At 43.1% G+C, this 14914-nt stretch overlaps 1 long non-coding RNA gene across 2 annotated transcripts in view; it reads left to right on the top strand.

Moving 5' to 3' along the window:
* The first annotated feature begins 3500 nt into the window (after positions 1 to 3500).
* The window catches only part of LOC140471659 (uncharacterized), a 70819-nt gene continuing 59405 nt past the window's right edge, over positions 3501 to 14914 (top strand). For both annotated transcript variants that reach the window (XR_011957147.1, XR_011957148.1), the window contains exons 1-3: positions 3501 to 3591; positions 3716 to 7415; positions 7524 to 7630. This is a non-coding gene — a long non-coding RNA (uncharacterized lncRNA). The remainder of the gene's footprint in view (positions 3592 to 3715; positions 7416 to 7523; positions 7631 to 14914) is intronic.

The raw sequence follows: 14914 nt of genomic DNA, 5'->3' as shown, positions 1-14914 counted from the left end.
CAGCACGGATTTGTGAAGGGTAGGTCTTGCCTTACAAGTCTTATTGAATTCTTCGAGAAGGTGACCAAGCATGTGGATGAGGGTAGAGCAGTGGATGTAGTGTACATGGATTTTAGTAAGGCATTTGATAAGGTTCCCCATGGTAGGCTTATGCAGAAAGTCAGGAGGCATGGGATAGAGGGAAATTTGGCCAATTGGATAGAAAACTGGCTAACCAGTTGAAGTCAGAGAGTGGTGGTAGATGGTAAATATTCAGCATGGAGCCCAGTTACAAGTGGAGTTCCGCAGGGATCAGTTCTGGGTCCTCTACTGTTTGTAATTTTTATTAATGACTTGGATGAGGGAGTCGAAGGGTGGGTCAGTAAATTTGCAGATGATACAAAGATAGGTGGAGTTGTGGACAGTGAGGAGGGAATTTGTCGTTTGCAAAGGGACTTAGATATGATGCAGAGCTGGGCTGAGGAGTGGCAGATGGAGTTCAACCCTGCCAAGTGTGAGGTTGTCCATTTTGGAAGAACAAATAAGAATGCAGAATACAGGGTTAATGGTAGGGTTCTTAGTCAGGTGGAGGAACAGAGGGATCTTGGGGTCTATGTACATAGATCTTTGAAAGTTGCCACTCAGGTGGATAGAGTTTGTAAGAAGGCCTATGGTGTATTATCGTTCATTAGCAGAGGGATTGAATTCAAGAGTCATGAAGTGATGTTGCAGCTGTACAGGACTTTGGTTAGGCCACATTTGGAGTACTGTGTGCCTCACTTTAGGAAAGATGTGGAAGCTTTGTAGAGGGTGCAGAGAAGATTTACCAGGATGTTGCCTGGAATGGAGAATAGGTCGTACGAGGATAGGTTGAGTGTTCTCGGCCTTTTCTCATTGGAATGGCAAAGGATGAGGGGTGACTTGATAGAGGATTATAAGATAATCAGAGGAATAGATAGAGTAGACAGTCAGAAACTTTTTCCCCGGGTACAACAGAGTGTTACAAGGGGACATAAATTTAAGGTGAAGGGTGGAAGGTATAGGGGAGATGTCAGGGGTGGGTTCTTTACCCAGAGAGTGGTGGGGGCATGGAATGCGCTGCCTGTGGGAGTGGTAGAGTCAGAATCATTGGCGACCTTTAAGCGGCATTTGGATAGGTACATGGATGGGTGCTTAATCTAGGATAGAAGTTCGGCACAACATCGTGGGCCAAAGGGCCTGTTCTGTGCTGTATTGTTCTATTGTTCTATCTATTGTAAGTGCTCAACAATGGCATATTCCAGTGAAAAGGAAGAACTCTAAGAAAAGGCATACTCTGCGATGGGTATCTAAGGAAAGCGATCAAATTGAAAGAGAAGGCATGCAAAGTGGCCAAAAACAGCCTGAAACTAGAACTGGGAAAACTTTAAATGTCAACAGAAAGCCACAGAAGAGCGAAAAAGAAACGTAAGTTAGAACATGAGAAAAATAAACTAGCACAGACTATAAAGACAGATAGCAAAATTTTATATTGAATGAGAAAAGAGTTGCTAAAGTAAATGTTGGTCCTTTGGAAAATGAGAAGGAACATTTCATTATGGGATATCACAGTGGAGAAAACCAATATCTTGCCAATGATTAGCAAAGAGACAAAGATAGGTAAGGATTTGGAAACCATCATTATTACGGAACAGCTCGTGTTGGAGTTAATTGAGCTAATGACAGAAAAGTCTTCAGACCCTGATGGAATGCATCCCAGGGTACTAAAGCAGATGCCAGGAGAAATAGCAAATACACTGGCAGTAATTTTCCAAAATTCACTGGACTCTGTGGCAGTCCCAGCAGATTGGAAAACAGCAAAAGTGATGCCACGTTTTTAAAAAGGAGGTGGGCAAAAGGTGGGGAATTATACACAAGTTAGCTTATTCTCTGTAGTGGGAAAGATGCTTGGGTCTATTATCAAGGAAGAAATAGCAAGGAATCTTAATAGAAATTGTCCCATTGGACAGACAAAGCATGGGTTCATGTAGGGCAGGTCTTGCTTCACAAATCTTTTGGAATTCTATGAAGACATTTCGAGTAAGGTGGACAACGGGGACCCAGTGGATGGGTGTACCCGGATTTCCAAAAGGCCTTCAACAAGGTGCTGTGCAAGAGGCTGTTGCATAATATAAAGGTGCATGGCATTAGGAGTAGAGTATTAGCATGGATAGAAGATTGGTTAATGAACAGGAGCCAAAGTGTGGGGATAAATGAGTACTATTCTGGCTGGCAATCAGTGACTAACAGTGTGCCTCAGGGATCAGTGTTGGGACTGTGATTATTTAGAATTGATACAGATGATTTGGAGTTGGCGACCACATGTAGGGTGTCAAAGTTTGCATATGACACTAAGATGAGTAGCAGCACAAAGTGTGCGGAGGACTGTGAAACTTTGCAGAGAAACATAAATACATTGAGTGAGTGGGCAATGGTCTGGCATTTGGAATAGAATGTTCATAAATGTAAAGTCCTACTGTTTGGTTGGAGTAACATTAAAAAAGAGATTATTACTTGAATTTTAAAAAGTTGCAGCATTTGCTGTGCAGGGGCACCTGAGTATCCTTCTGCATGAAGGTTGGTCACCAGATATAACAATCAATTCAGAAGGCAAATGCAATTTTGTCCTTTATTGCTGAAGGGATTGTGCTTAAAAGCAGACGTTATGTTCCAGCTGTATTGGGTGCTGGTGAGGCCACACCTGGAGTACTCCATGTAGTTTTTATCTCCTTAGTTGAGAAAAAATATACTGGCACTAGAGGGGGTGTAGAGGAGGTTAACTAGGTTGATTCCAGAGTTGAGGGGTTTGGCTTAACAGAGACTGAGTATATTGGGATTATATTCATTGGAATTCAGAAGAATGGAAACATATAAAATAATGAATGGAATGGATAAAATAGGAGTAGAGAGGATGTTTCCACTGGCAGGTGAATCTAAGACAAGACGGCATCACCTCAAGATTAGAGGCAGCAAATTTAGGACTGAAATGAGAAGGAACTTCTTAACCTCAAAGGAATTCATTGCCCAGGGAAGTTGTTGATGCTAGTTCAGTAAATGTTTTTAAAGCGAAGGTAGCTTTCTTAACAAAGAAATAATTAATTAAGGAATATGGTGAGAACATGGGTAAATGGTTCTGCGTCCACGAAATGGTCAGCCATAATCTTAGTGAATGGCAGAGCAAGCTCAAAAGGCAGGATGGCCTTCTCCTGTTCCTAGTTCTTATGTTATGCATTCCTCCCTCACTCGTGACTTGGAGGTGCTGGTGTTGGATTAGGATGGGCAAAATTATAATTCACAGAACACCGGGTTATAGACCAACAGGTTTATTTGGAAGCACTAGCGTTGCTGCTGCTTCATCAGGTGGTTGTGTTTTTAACTTTGTCCCTCACTCTTGCAACTTCTGAACAGCAACAAAAGCCACGAAGCAGTGCGCATGCTCCAGCCAACAATGGTCCCCGGATGATTCAGGGGCGGAGCTGGAGGACCTGGCGGGGCAGTTGGTCCTCCGACCAATCAGTGAGCGAGGGGCGGGATTTGGCTATACCACGTGATCATCCTCGCAGACAGCGCGAATGTGCGGGCGGAGAGTTGTCGGTAAGGAAAGGAATAAACAACAGGAAGCGGGAGGGAAACGGTGTCGGTATGGGCTGAGAGATTTTGCAAACATTTGGTGCACATCGGAAAATACAAGTTTGAAACTTAGTCTCGTTTTTTGCAGGAAACGGGAAAATGCCTCATCTAGCGATTGAGTCGAGTAGGCTCCGCCATCTTTATTCGGGGCAATGACACGTCTCTGGACACGTGCGGCGGCCAGCTTTGTAGGGGGCAAAGTTCAGAGGAGTGTCTGTGTTGCCGTCTCTGGTAGAGAGTCATAGGGCAGGATTTACACAGAGCATATTCAAACCCAGAGAAATTGTTTTTTTTCTCTAGATTTGATTCATCATTCATTTAAATGATTTGGATATGCATAGAGGCGGTACAGTTAGTAAGTTTGCAGGTGACACCAAAATTGTTGGTATTGTGGTCAGTGATAAAGGTTGTCTCAGAATACAATGGGGTATTGATCAGATGGGCCAGTGGGCTGAGGAGTGGCAGATAGGGTTTAATTTAGATAAATGTGAGGTGCTGCATTTTAGTAAAGCAAATCAGAGCAAGACGCACACACGGAATTGTCAGGTCTTGGAGAGTCTTGCTGAACAAAGAGACCTTGGAATGCAGGTTCACAGTTCCTTGAAAGTAGAGTCACAAGTAGATAGGATAGTGAAGAAGGCATTTGGTATGCTTCCCTTTATTGGTCAGAGCGTTGAGTAAAGGAGCTGGACAGGACATTGGTTAGTTCACTTTTGGAATATTGTGTGCAATTCTGGTCTCCCTCTTATCAGAAGGAGGTACTGAAACTTGAAAGGTTTGAGAATTGATTTTCAAGGATGTTGCCAGGGTTGGAGGATTTGAGTTGCAGGGAGAGGCATAATAGGCTGGGGCCATTTTCCCTGCAGTGTCGATCTGGACGCAATATACCGGCCACTGCAACGGACAGCTGGAACTGACAACCTGAAGCGGCAGATTCAAACCACTACAAATGCCGGAGGAAAGATCACAGACGCGCTTCACAGGAGGCTCCCAAGCACTGAGGAGGATGTCACCTAGACAGGGTACAAAACGTCCGCAACATAAATTCCCAGCTCGGCGAACAGAATCACAACAACGAGGACTGTGAAACTTTGCAGAGGAACATAGATACAATGAGTGATCAATGGTCAGTCATGTGGAAAAAATGTTCATAAATGTAATGTCATACTGTTTGGTTGGAGTAACATTTAAAAAGAGATTATTACTTCAATTTTAAAAAGTTGCATTATTTGCTATGCAGGGGCACCTAAGTATCCTTCTGCATGAAAGTTGGTTTCCAGGTACAACAATCAATTCAGAAGGCAAATGGAATTTTAGCCTTCATTGCTGAAGTTATCGTGTATAAAAGCAGAGGTTATGTCCCAGCTGTATTGGGTGCTGGTGAGGCCACACCTGGTGAACTGCATGCAGTTTCTGTCTCCTTTCTTGCTCAAGGATGTAACCGGCACTAGAGGGGGTGCAGAGGAGGTTAACTAAGTTGATTTCGGAGTTGAGGGGTTAGCTTAACAGAGACTGAGTAGATTGGGATTATATTCATTGGAAATCAGAAGAATGGAAAAAATATAAAATAATGAATGGAGTGGATAAAATAGAAGTAGAGAGAATGTTTCCACTGGCAGATGAAGCCAGAACAAGAGGGCATCACCTCAAGATTACAAGCAGCAAATTTAGGACTGAATTGAGAAGGAACTTCTTGACCTCGATGGAATTCATTGCCCAGGGAAGTAGTTGATGCTAGTTCAGTAAACGCTTTTAAATCTAAGGTAATTTTTTCAAAAGAAATAACTAATTAATTAAGGAATATGGTGAGAATGTTGGTAAATAGTTCTGCGTCCACGAAATGATCAGCCATGATCTTAATGAATAGCAGAGCAAGCTCAAAGGGCAGGATGGCCTTCTCCTGTTCCTAGTTCTTTTGTTGTTATATTTTGCATTCCTCCCGCACTCTTGACTTTTAGGTGCTGGTGTTTGATTAGGATGGACAAAATTAAAATTCACAGAACACCAGGTTATAGTCCAACAGGTTTATTTGGAAGCACTCGCTTTGCAGCTTCTTCATCAGGTGGTTGTGTGATTTTTAACTTTGTGTCTCACTCTTGTAACTGATAAATAGCAACAAAAGTCAGGAAGCAGTGCGCATGCTCCAGGCAACAATGGGCCCCTGGTGGTTGATGTCAGCTGAAGACCAATGGAACGGCAGGGGCACAGCTGGAAGACCTGGCGGGGCATTTGGTCCTCCGACCAATCAGAGTAAATGAGGGACAGGACTAGACTATACCACGTGATCATCTTCACAGTGGGCTTGGATGTGTGGGACGTGTGGATGGAGAGCTGTTGGTAAGGAAAGAAATAAACAGCAGGAAGTGGGAGGGAAATGGTGTTGGTATGGGCTGAGAGGTTTTACAAACATTTGGTGCACATCGGAAAATACAAATTTGAAACTTACAGTCCAGTTTTTGCAGTAAACTGGAAAATAACCTCATCGTGTGATCGCTGCCATCTTTATTCAGGGCAAAGATTCACTGGACACGTGTGCGGCCGTCAGCTTTGTCAAGGGCAAAGTTCAGAGGTGTGTATGTGCAGCCCTCCCTGGTAGAGGATCATAGGGCAGGATTTACACAGACCACATTCAAACCCAGAGAAATGGATGTGTTTTTTCTGGATTTGTTTCATCATCCATTTAACTGATTTGGATGTGAATAGAGCCGGTACGGTTTGTAAGTTTGCAGATGACACCAAAATTGGAGGTATTGTGGACAGTGATAAAGGTTGTCTCAAAATACAATGGGATATTGATCAGATGGGCCAATGGGCTGCAGAGTGGCAGATAGGGTTTAATTTAGATAAATGTGAGGGGCTGCACTTTAGAAAAGCAAATCAGAGCAGGATTTACACTGAATTGTACGGTCTTGGAGAGTCTTGCTGAACAAAGAGACCTTGGAATGCAGGTTCATAGTTCCTTGAAAGTAGAGTCACAGGTAGATAGGACAGTGAAGAAATTGTTTGCGATTCTTCCCTTCGTTGGTCAGAGCATTGAGGAAAGGAGCTGTACAGGACATTGGTTAGGCCACTTTTGGAATATTGTGTGCAATTCTGGTCTCCGTCTTATCAGAAAGAGGCACTGAAACATGGAAGGTTTGAGAATTAATTTTTAAGGATGTTGCCAGGGTTGGAGGATTTGAGTTGCAGGGAGAGGCAGAATAGGCTGGGGCCATTTTCCCTGGAGTGTCATAGGCTGAGGTGTGATGTTGAAGAGGTTTATAAAATCATGAGGGGCATGGATAGTGTAAATAGACAAGGTGTTTCCCCTGGGGTGGTGGAGCCCAGAACGAGAGGATATAGGTTTAGGGTGAGAGAGGAAAATTCAAAAGGAGCCTAAAGGGCAACCAAAATTGTAACGTTTAAAAGGCATTTGAATAGGAAGGGTTCAGAGGGATGTCAGTCAAATGCTGGCAAATGGGAATAGTTTAGGTTAGAATATCTGGTTTGCATAGATGGGTTGGACTGAAGAGTCTGTTTTTGTGCTAGACATCTCTGACTGTGGGATCATAAAAGAGGACACTGCTCTGATTCACCACTGGGCTCCTTGATGTCCACTTGTTCATTATCTCGCTTCCTCAGTCTCACATGAGTGTATTTTTGCCATGTTTAGTATTTTACTACTACGTTCACAGACCTTTTTGTAAATGGATTGTCCACTGCTGCCCAACTCCTGACCGTACGCTGTTCCATTATCAGGTTATTTTTTCCACAATATCTTTGACAGTCAAGAATTCTTTTTTCCAATAGTGAGTGGATTTTCCTTCCATTTCTGACAGTCAAATTCTGCACCATTTTCATTCCCTATAATTCATATTGCACTCCCTGAAACATCATGTGTATTTCTCCTTCCACAGATACCAGTGATCATTGCCAAAGCCCTGCTGCCTGTGGAGAGGGTGATGTTTGACTTCCTTGTACAGCTGCAGTTTGAATTGTGAAAGCGCTCCCTCAACGTGGTTGGGTAAGATACATTGCAGATTATTCACTCAGCGATAGTGAAAAGTAGAAGATATCTGTACAAATCAACATGTTTTTAATTTCACAAAAATATTGAGAACTTTTGACATAAGGCCACAGCTGGAGAATATCATGTCCGGTGACCAAACCCACTGCCAAATAAGCAATTTTTCAGGAATGCCTTAAAGGAAGAAAGCAGATCTTTAGAGGGTGGGAATTCCAGACCATGTTGCCTTGGAATCTATAGAAACAGTCACACAGCTGAACTCAAAAATAAACACATCATTGGGAGTCTAAACTAAAATGAGTAATTGAGATATGAAAGGGTGTGTGGTGCAGGGAGATAGGAATGATTACAGCCAGGAATTAAATCAAGGGTGTGAAAGTAAATTGTTGTCGATTATAAATGGGAGCCTTTTGATGGATCAGCAAGTCCTGGTACAAGTGAGCATTTGGGCGGTAGAGTTTTCAATATTCTGGAGATTATAGGGAGGGTGATTGTGGGATGCTGGCCAGGAGTGGGTTTAGATAATGAAATCTAGAATTAATAAAATGAATGAATGAGAGTTTCAGTAAATGAGCTGAGACTGTGGTGAGGTCCGGTGATATCACTGAAGTCGAAATAGTGGTCTTGGAGTGGGACTGGGCTATCACCCTCACCTCCCCTTTGGAATTCAGCTGTTTGTCAGTTTGTGAATCCAGTCTGTAACAAGATCAGGAACTGAGTGGCCCTGGCAGAACCCAAACTGGGTGTCACAGAAGGTTATTGCTGAGCAGCTGCATGACAGCACTGTTGATGACACCTTCCATCACTTCACTGCTGAGAGAGTGTTGACTGATGGAGGGAAATTGGCTGAGTTGGCTCTGGCATGCGTTTTTTGTGTTGAACATCCCTGGGAAATGTTCCACAATGTCAGTAGGTGCCAGTTCTGGACTTGTCTTGGTGGGCAGCAATTTTTAGAGCACAGCCATCAGTATTATTGCCACGTTGTTGGTAGGGCCGACAGCCTTTACACTACTTCTCCATTTCTTGATCTGATTTGAAATAAGTTTTCAACCAAGTTGATTCACGTCTGTGATGTCAGGGACCAATGTAGAAGGCTCATCCACTTGGCACTGCTGGCTGAAGATTGCTGCAAATGCTGTTGTCGTGTCTGTTGCATGGATGTGTGAGACTCCTCCATCCGTAAGGGTGGGGATACCTGTGATGCTTCCTGCAGTGAGTTGTTTAATTGTCCATCACCATTCCTGACGAGGTGTGGTAGAACTGCAGAGCTCAGATCTGATCCATTGGTTGTTGGATCACATAGTTTGGTGTTGCTTGCGCTGTTTGGCATGCAGGTTGGGTAGCTTCACCAAGTTGGCACCACATTTTTAGGTATGCCTGGTATTGCTCCTGGCATGCCCTGTGGAACTCTCCATTGAACTAGGGTTGATTTCCCCTGGCTTGATGTTAATGGTTGAATGGGGAATATACCAGGCCATGAGATTTCAGATTGGGCTGGAGTACAGTTCTGTTGCTGTTGTTGGCCCACAGTGAGGCGGAAGTTGCAGGGTCAAGAGGGCTGATTATGTTGTATTTTCCAGTGCATTAGTAGATGTAATGTGGTCCATCCAGTTTCATTCCTTTGTTGAGACTGTGCAGTGATTAATACAATGAGTGATTTGATGGGCCACTGTCAGGAATGCAACTTTAAAAAAAAGGTTTTGTGATTTACACATGAAAGAAGTGAAACTATCATGGTATTCGAACAGATGAAAGACTCAACAGACAATCAAGGTATTTTTCAATGGATAATTTCAGTTACATCACACTAAATGTTTGCTATAAATTCTGTGCCTTAGAATTGTGCACTGCACAATCACCTGATGAAGGAGCGGTGCTCCGAAAGCTAGTGTGCTTCCAGTTAAACCTGTTGGACTATAACCTGGTGTTGTGTGATTCTTAACTTAGAATATTACAGCACTACTAACAGGGCTGCATGTAAACAGGCTCAGTCCAGTTAATCAATACATTCGGAAGGATTTCCTCCAAGTTTGATGACACAATATTCGTCAAAACCATCAACTTCAACCTGCAATGTTGTTATTAACAAAAACTTCAGGCTGACACAAAGCTCCCCACCCCACTGCAATGTGGTAACTGGGCCTGGCCCAGGAATTGGAACTGGGACATTTGTGGACTGTGATCTCAAAGGAAGTGAGCAAACACAATTCTGACAGATTAGTTCTCACAGATGAGTAGCAAGTTTGAGACAAGGCAGGTGGTATGCCTTCTTGCACTTAGCTTAATTGTATTTCTTATTTACAGTCGTGTTTTGCAAAGTATAAAGAACCGGTTTGTTTTCCATGGTTGGGGAGTTTTATCCGAGTTGATCACAGTTGCTGCCTCTCGCTCCCCAAGTTAAATCATAGGATCGATAACAAAACAATAAACTGCAGGTGCTGGAGATCTGAACCCCAGAAACAAAGTGCTGGAGAACCTCAGCAGTTCTGAGGGCATTGGTGGAGAGAAAAATAATGTTACATTTCAATTTCAGTGACTCTTCGTCTGAACGGACAAATGGTCATGAGACTTGGAGCTTCCAATGTTTTATTCCCCTCAGAGATGCTGCTGGACCTGCGGTTCTCCAGCACTGTGCTTTCTATAGTGAACTTTATTTACAAAACAGATCGGAAAAATACTAATCTCCAAAAGTGAAAGGTTCATTGCAAACATGAGCATAGTTTCCACACTTGAGTTACACAAGCACGTCTCAGTTTAAAAACAAGATTTAACTCACAATAATATTCCATCTCAAAATTAGCCAAGTTACACCAGTATTAAAGCTCATCCACCCAATGATGCACTTCAGTACAACATCCTGCAGTGTTACACACAGCCACCTTTACCAAAGAATGATCACATGTCACAAAATTGAAGGCCAAGAGCATGTCTCTTCAAAGGAGCTGAAGTCAAACTCAGTTTTTGGAAGGATTTTTATTAAACCTGATTGAACATTTAAATCTCAGAGCATAATCTTTGTTTCTTTAAACAAAGTGTGTGGGAAACATCCCATATCTTGCTAAAGGTTCAGTTCAGTCTGATACATAGAGCCAAAAGTCAATCAAACATCACACTTTCCATTCACTTCTACAAAGGGCTGACACCACATTTCTTCAGGATTTAAAGTATTTTATAAATTGTTTGTAAAATCATTTGTCACGTTAAAGAACTGAACAATAAATGTCATTGTGCAATAAGAGTGAAGCCTGTGACAGCAGATTTAGCTTTGGAGGGCAGTGTGTGTGCTTCCTAAGTTCTGGGAGCACTTTGGGAGACTGCTTCCAGATGGTGAGAGTGAGCATATCTGGAATGCACTGTTTAGATTTGGGAATCCATGGCAGACAATCTGTGGTTTCACTAATACTTGGCTTGCGGTGTTGGTGTACAGTAAGCAATTCATAAAGTTACTTATGTATTGTTGTTGACTACCTGAATGGTATTCAAATCTGCCAGGTTGCCTTCAATAGTGTAAATGCATCTATTGTAAATATTTGGAATATTCCCGAACTGCCCAGTGCTTGGCAAATTCAGGAGGGACAAAAAAATCACTGTGTAATTTGAAATTAAGAATCCAAGAGGACGTAACCACTGAAGTATTCAATTCAAATAGTTAAGTGGAGTGCTCACGTTTAAAATGCCTGTTATCCATAGGAATGGATGGACTGACAGAATTGGGATCAAATTCCTAGCTGGGGAGTGTGAAATGTGCTTTGATAAAGTCACCTGCATTTACCGACAATAATTTGGCAAGCTCGGAAATTTAAAAAACAATTCGAGCTTCATTGCTGCTCCAGTCGGGTCACAAGCTCTGTGAAAAAATAACAATGTTCAGGTTTATTGCATACACTCTGAAACACGTGTTCCTTCTCCAGATCCTGCAAGTTTCCCCAATGAGCATAGTCCATCCAAATGATGTTGCTAACTTTGGCCAACTCATTTCTTTCCGAGCCTCTATAACCTGAAGACTGACCAGAAGCAATTACTCCACATATGTGGGAACATTACTGACGAGGATTTTTTTTCCTTCAGAATTGACTTCCATATATTCAGTGCCCAGAAGTGATAAAAAGCTTGTTACCTTTTATAGAGCAATGATTCACTGGGAGTGAAACGCTAACCTTTTCTTGCTTAATAATCAAGCTACCTAAATTTAAAAAATGAACACTTCTTAATAGTTCACTAGATCCTAATGAAATATTTTGTGCAAAACAAATCATATGATACATAGTTATTCAGATAATAAAACAAGTTTGTTCATTGAAGAACCCAGAGGAAAAGGTCATGAAATAATGTGAGTTTGATATACCTCAATCATCATTTCACGTGCATTCTCTGAATAAATTCTCCTTTTCCTCCTGGAAGTATTCAACTTCTTGAATAATTGAGAGAATGAAGTCACAGTTGTACAACACAAAATCAGACCCTTGAATCCAACTTGCCCATGCTGACCAGATATCCAAAATTAATCTGGTCCCATTTGCCAGCATTTGTTCCATATCCATAGAACATAGAAAAATACAGCGCAGTACAGGCCCTTCGGCCCTCGATTTTGCGCCGACCGAAGCCTACGTAACCTACACTAGCCCAATAACCTCCATATGCTTGTCCAATGCCCGCTTAAATGACCATAAAGACGGAGAGTCCACCACTGCTACTGGCAGGGCATTCCATGAACTCACAATCCGCTGAGTAAAAAATCTACCCCTAACATCTGTCCTATACCTACCACCCCTTAATTTAAAGCTGTGTCCCCTAGTAACAGCTGACACCATACGTGGAAAAAGGTTCTCACTGTCAACCCTATCTAAACCCCTAATCATCCTGTACACCTCTATCAAATCTCCCCTAAACCTTCTTTTCTCCAATGAGAACAGCCCCAAGTGCCTCAGCCTTTCCTCATACGATCTTCCTACCATGCCACGCAACATCCTGGTCAACCTCCTCTGCACTCGTTCCAGTGCCTCCACATCCTTCCTATAGTATGGCGAACAAAACTGTACACAATACTCCAGTTGCGGCTGCACCAGAGTCTGATACAACTGCAACATGACCTCAGGACTCCGGAACTCAATTCCTCTACCAATAAAGCCCAGTACACCATATGCCTTCTTCACAGCACTATTTATCTGGGTGGTAACTTTCAAAGATCAGTGTACATGGACACCAAGATCCCTCTGCTCATCCACACTACCAAGTAGTCTACCATTAGCCCAGTAATCCATCTTCTTGTTACTCCTACCAAAGTGAATGACTTCACACTTAGCTACATTGAATTCCATTTGCCACCTTACTTCCCAGCTCTGCAACTTATTTATATCGCGCTGTAACCTGCCACATCCTTCTTCGCTGTCCACAACTCCACCGACTTTCGTGTCATCCGCAAACTTGCTCACCCAGCCTTCAAGCCCCTCCTCTAGGTCATTTACAAAAATGACAAACAGCTATGGTCCCAAAACAGATCCTTGTGGAACACTGCTAGTAACTGCGCTCCAAGATGAACCTATACCATCAACTACTACCCTCTGTCTCCTTCCAGCCAGCCAATTCCTAATCCAAACCTCTAATGCACCCTCAATGCCATACCTCCATAGTTTTTGCATTAGCCTGCTATGGGGTACCTTATCGAACGCCTTGCTAAAATCCATATACACCACATCTACTGCTTTACCCTCGTCCACTTCCTTGGTCACCTTCTCAAAGAATTCAATAAGGTTTGTGAGGCACGACCTGCCCTTCACAAAATCATGCTGACTATCCTTGATCACATTATTCCTATCCAGATGTTCATAAATCCTATCCCTTACAATTCTCTCTCAGACTTTGCCCACAACAGAAGTGAGACTCACTGGCCTATAGTTACTCGGGCTATCCCTGCTCCCCTTTTTGAAGAAGGGGACCACATTTGCTATCCTCCAGTCTTCTGGCACTATTCCCGTAGACAACGACGACATAAAAATCAAGGTCAATGGCTCCGCTATCTCCTCCCTAGCTTCCCGGAGGATCCTAGGATAAATGCCATCAGGCCCTGGGGACTTATCTATTTTCATCCTTTCCAGTATTCCCCAGACCTCTTCCCTACATACCTCAAGACCATCCATTGTAATCACTTGTGACTCAATATTCACATCAGCAACAGTGTCCTGTTCCTGAGTGAATACTGACGAAAAGTATTGATTTAGTGTCTCACCAATCTCCTCCGCCTCCACACACAAATTCCCACTACTATCCTTGACTGGACCGATACCTACCCTAGTCATCCTTTTATTCCTGACATACCTATAGAAAGCCTTTGGGTTTTCCCTAATCCTACCAACTAAGGACTTTTCATGTCCCCTCCTTGCTGCTCTTAGCTCTCTCTTTAGATACTTCCTGGCTCCCTTATAACTCTCAATCGCCCCAACTGAACCTTCACGCCTCATCTTTACATAGACCGCCCTCTTCCCTTTCAGAAGGGATTCAAATTCCTTATTAAACCACGGCTCCCTCACAAGACCTTTTACTCCCTTCCTGACTGGTACATACTTATCGAGGACACCCATTAGCTGTTCCTTGAACAATCTCCACATATCAATTGTGTTCTTCCCTTGAAGCCTATTTTTCCAATCCACGCATCCTAAGTCATGCCTCACCGCATCATAATTTCCCTGCCCCCAGCTATAACTGTTGCCCTGCAGTGCACACTTATCCCTCTCCATCACTAGAGTAAAAGTCACCGAGTTGTGGTCACTGCCCCCCGAAGTGCTCACCTACCTCCAAGTCTAACACCTGGCCTGGTTCATTACCTAGAACCAAATCCAGTATAGCCTCACCTCTTGTTGGCCTGTCTACATATTGTGTGAGGAAACCCTCCTGCACACATTGGACAAACACCGACCCATCTAACGAACTCGAGCTATAGCTTTCCCAGTCAATATCTGGGAAGTTAAAGTCCCCCATAACAACCACCCTGCTACTTTCACTCTTCTCCTGAATCAACCTCGCAATACTTTCCTCTACTTCTCTTGGACTATTAGGAGGCCTGTAGAAAACTCCTAACAGGGTGACCTCACCTTTCCTATTTCTAACCTCCGCCCACACTAGCTCAGATGGCAAGTCTTCCTCCAACACCCTTTCTACTGCTGTAATACTATGCTTGACAAGCAATGCCACACCTCCCCCTCTTTTACCCCCATCTCTGACCCTACTAAAACATTTAAACCCTGGAACCTGCAACAGCCATTCCTGTCCCTGTTCTACCCACGT

This window comes from Chiloscyllium punctatum, unplaced genomic scaffold, assembly GCF_047496795.1.
Source record: "Chiloscyllium punctatum isolate Juve2018m unplaced genomic scaffold, sChiPun1.3 scaffold_145, whole genome shotgun sequence".
Classification (NCBI taxonomy): Eukaryota; Metazoa; Chordata; class Chondrichthyes; order Orectolobiformes; family Hemiscylliidae; genus Chiloscyllium; species Chiloscyllium punctatum.
This window is presented reverse-complemented; position numbering and strand designations above follow the sequence as displayed.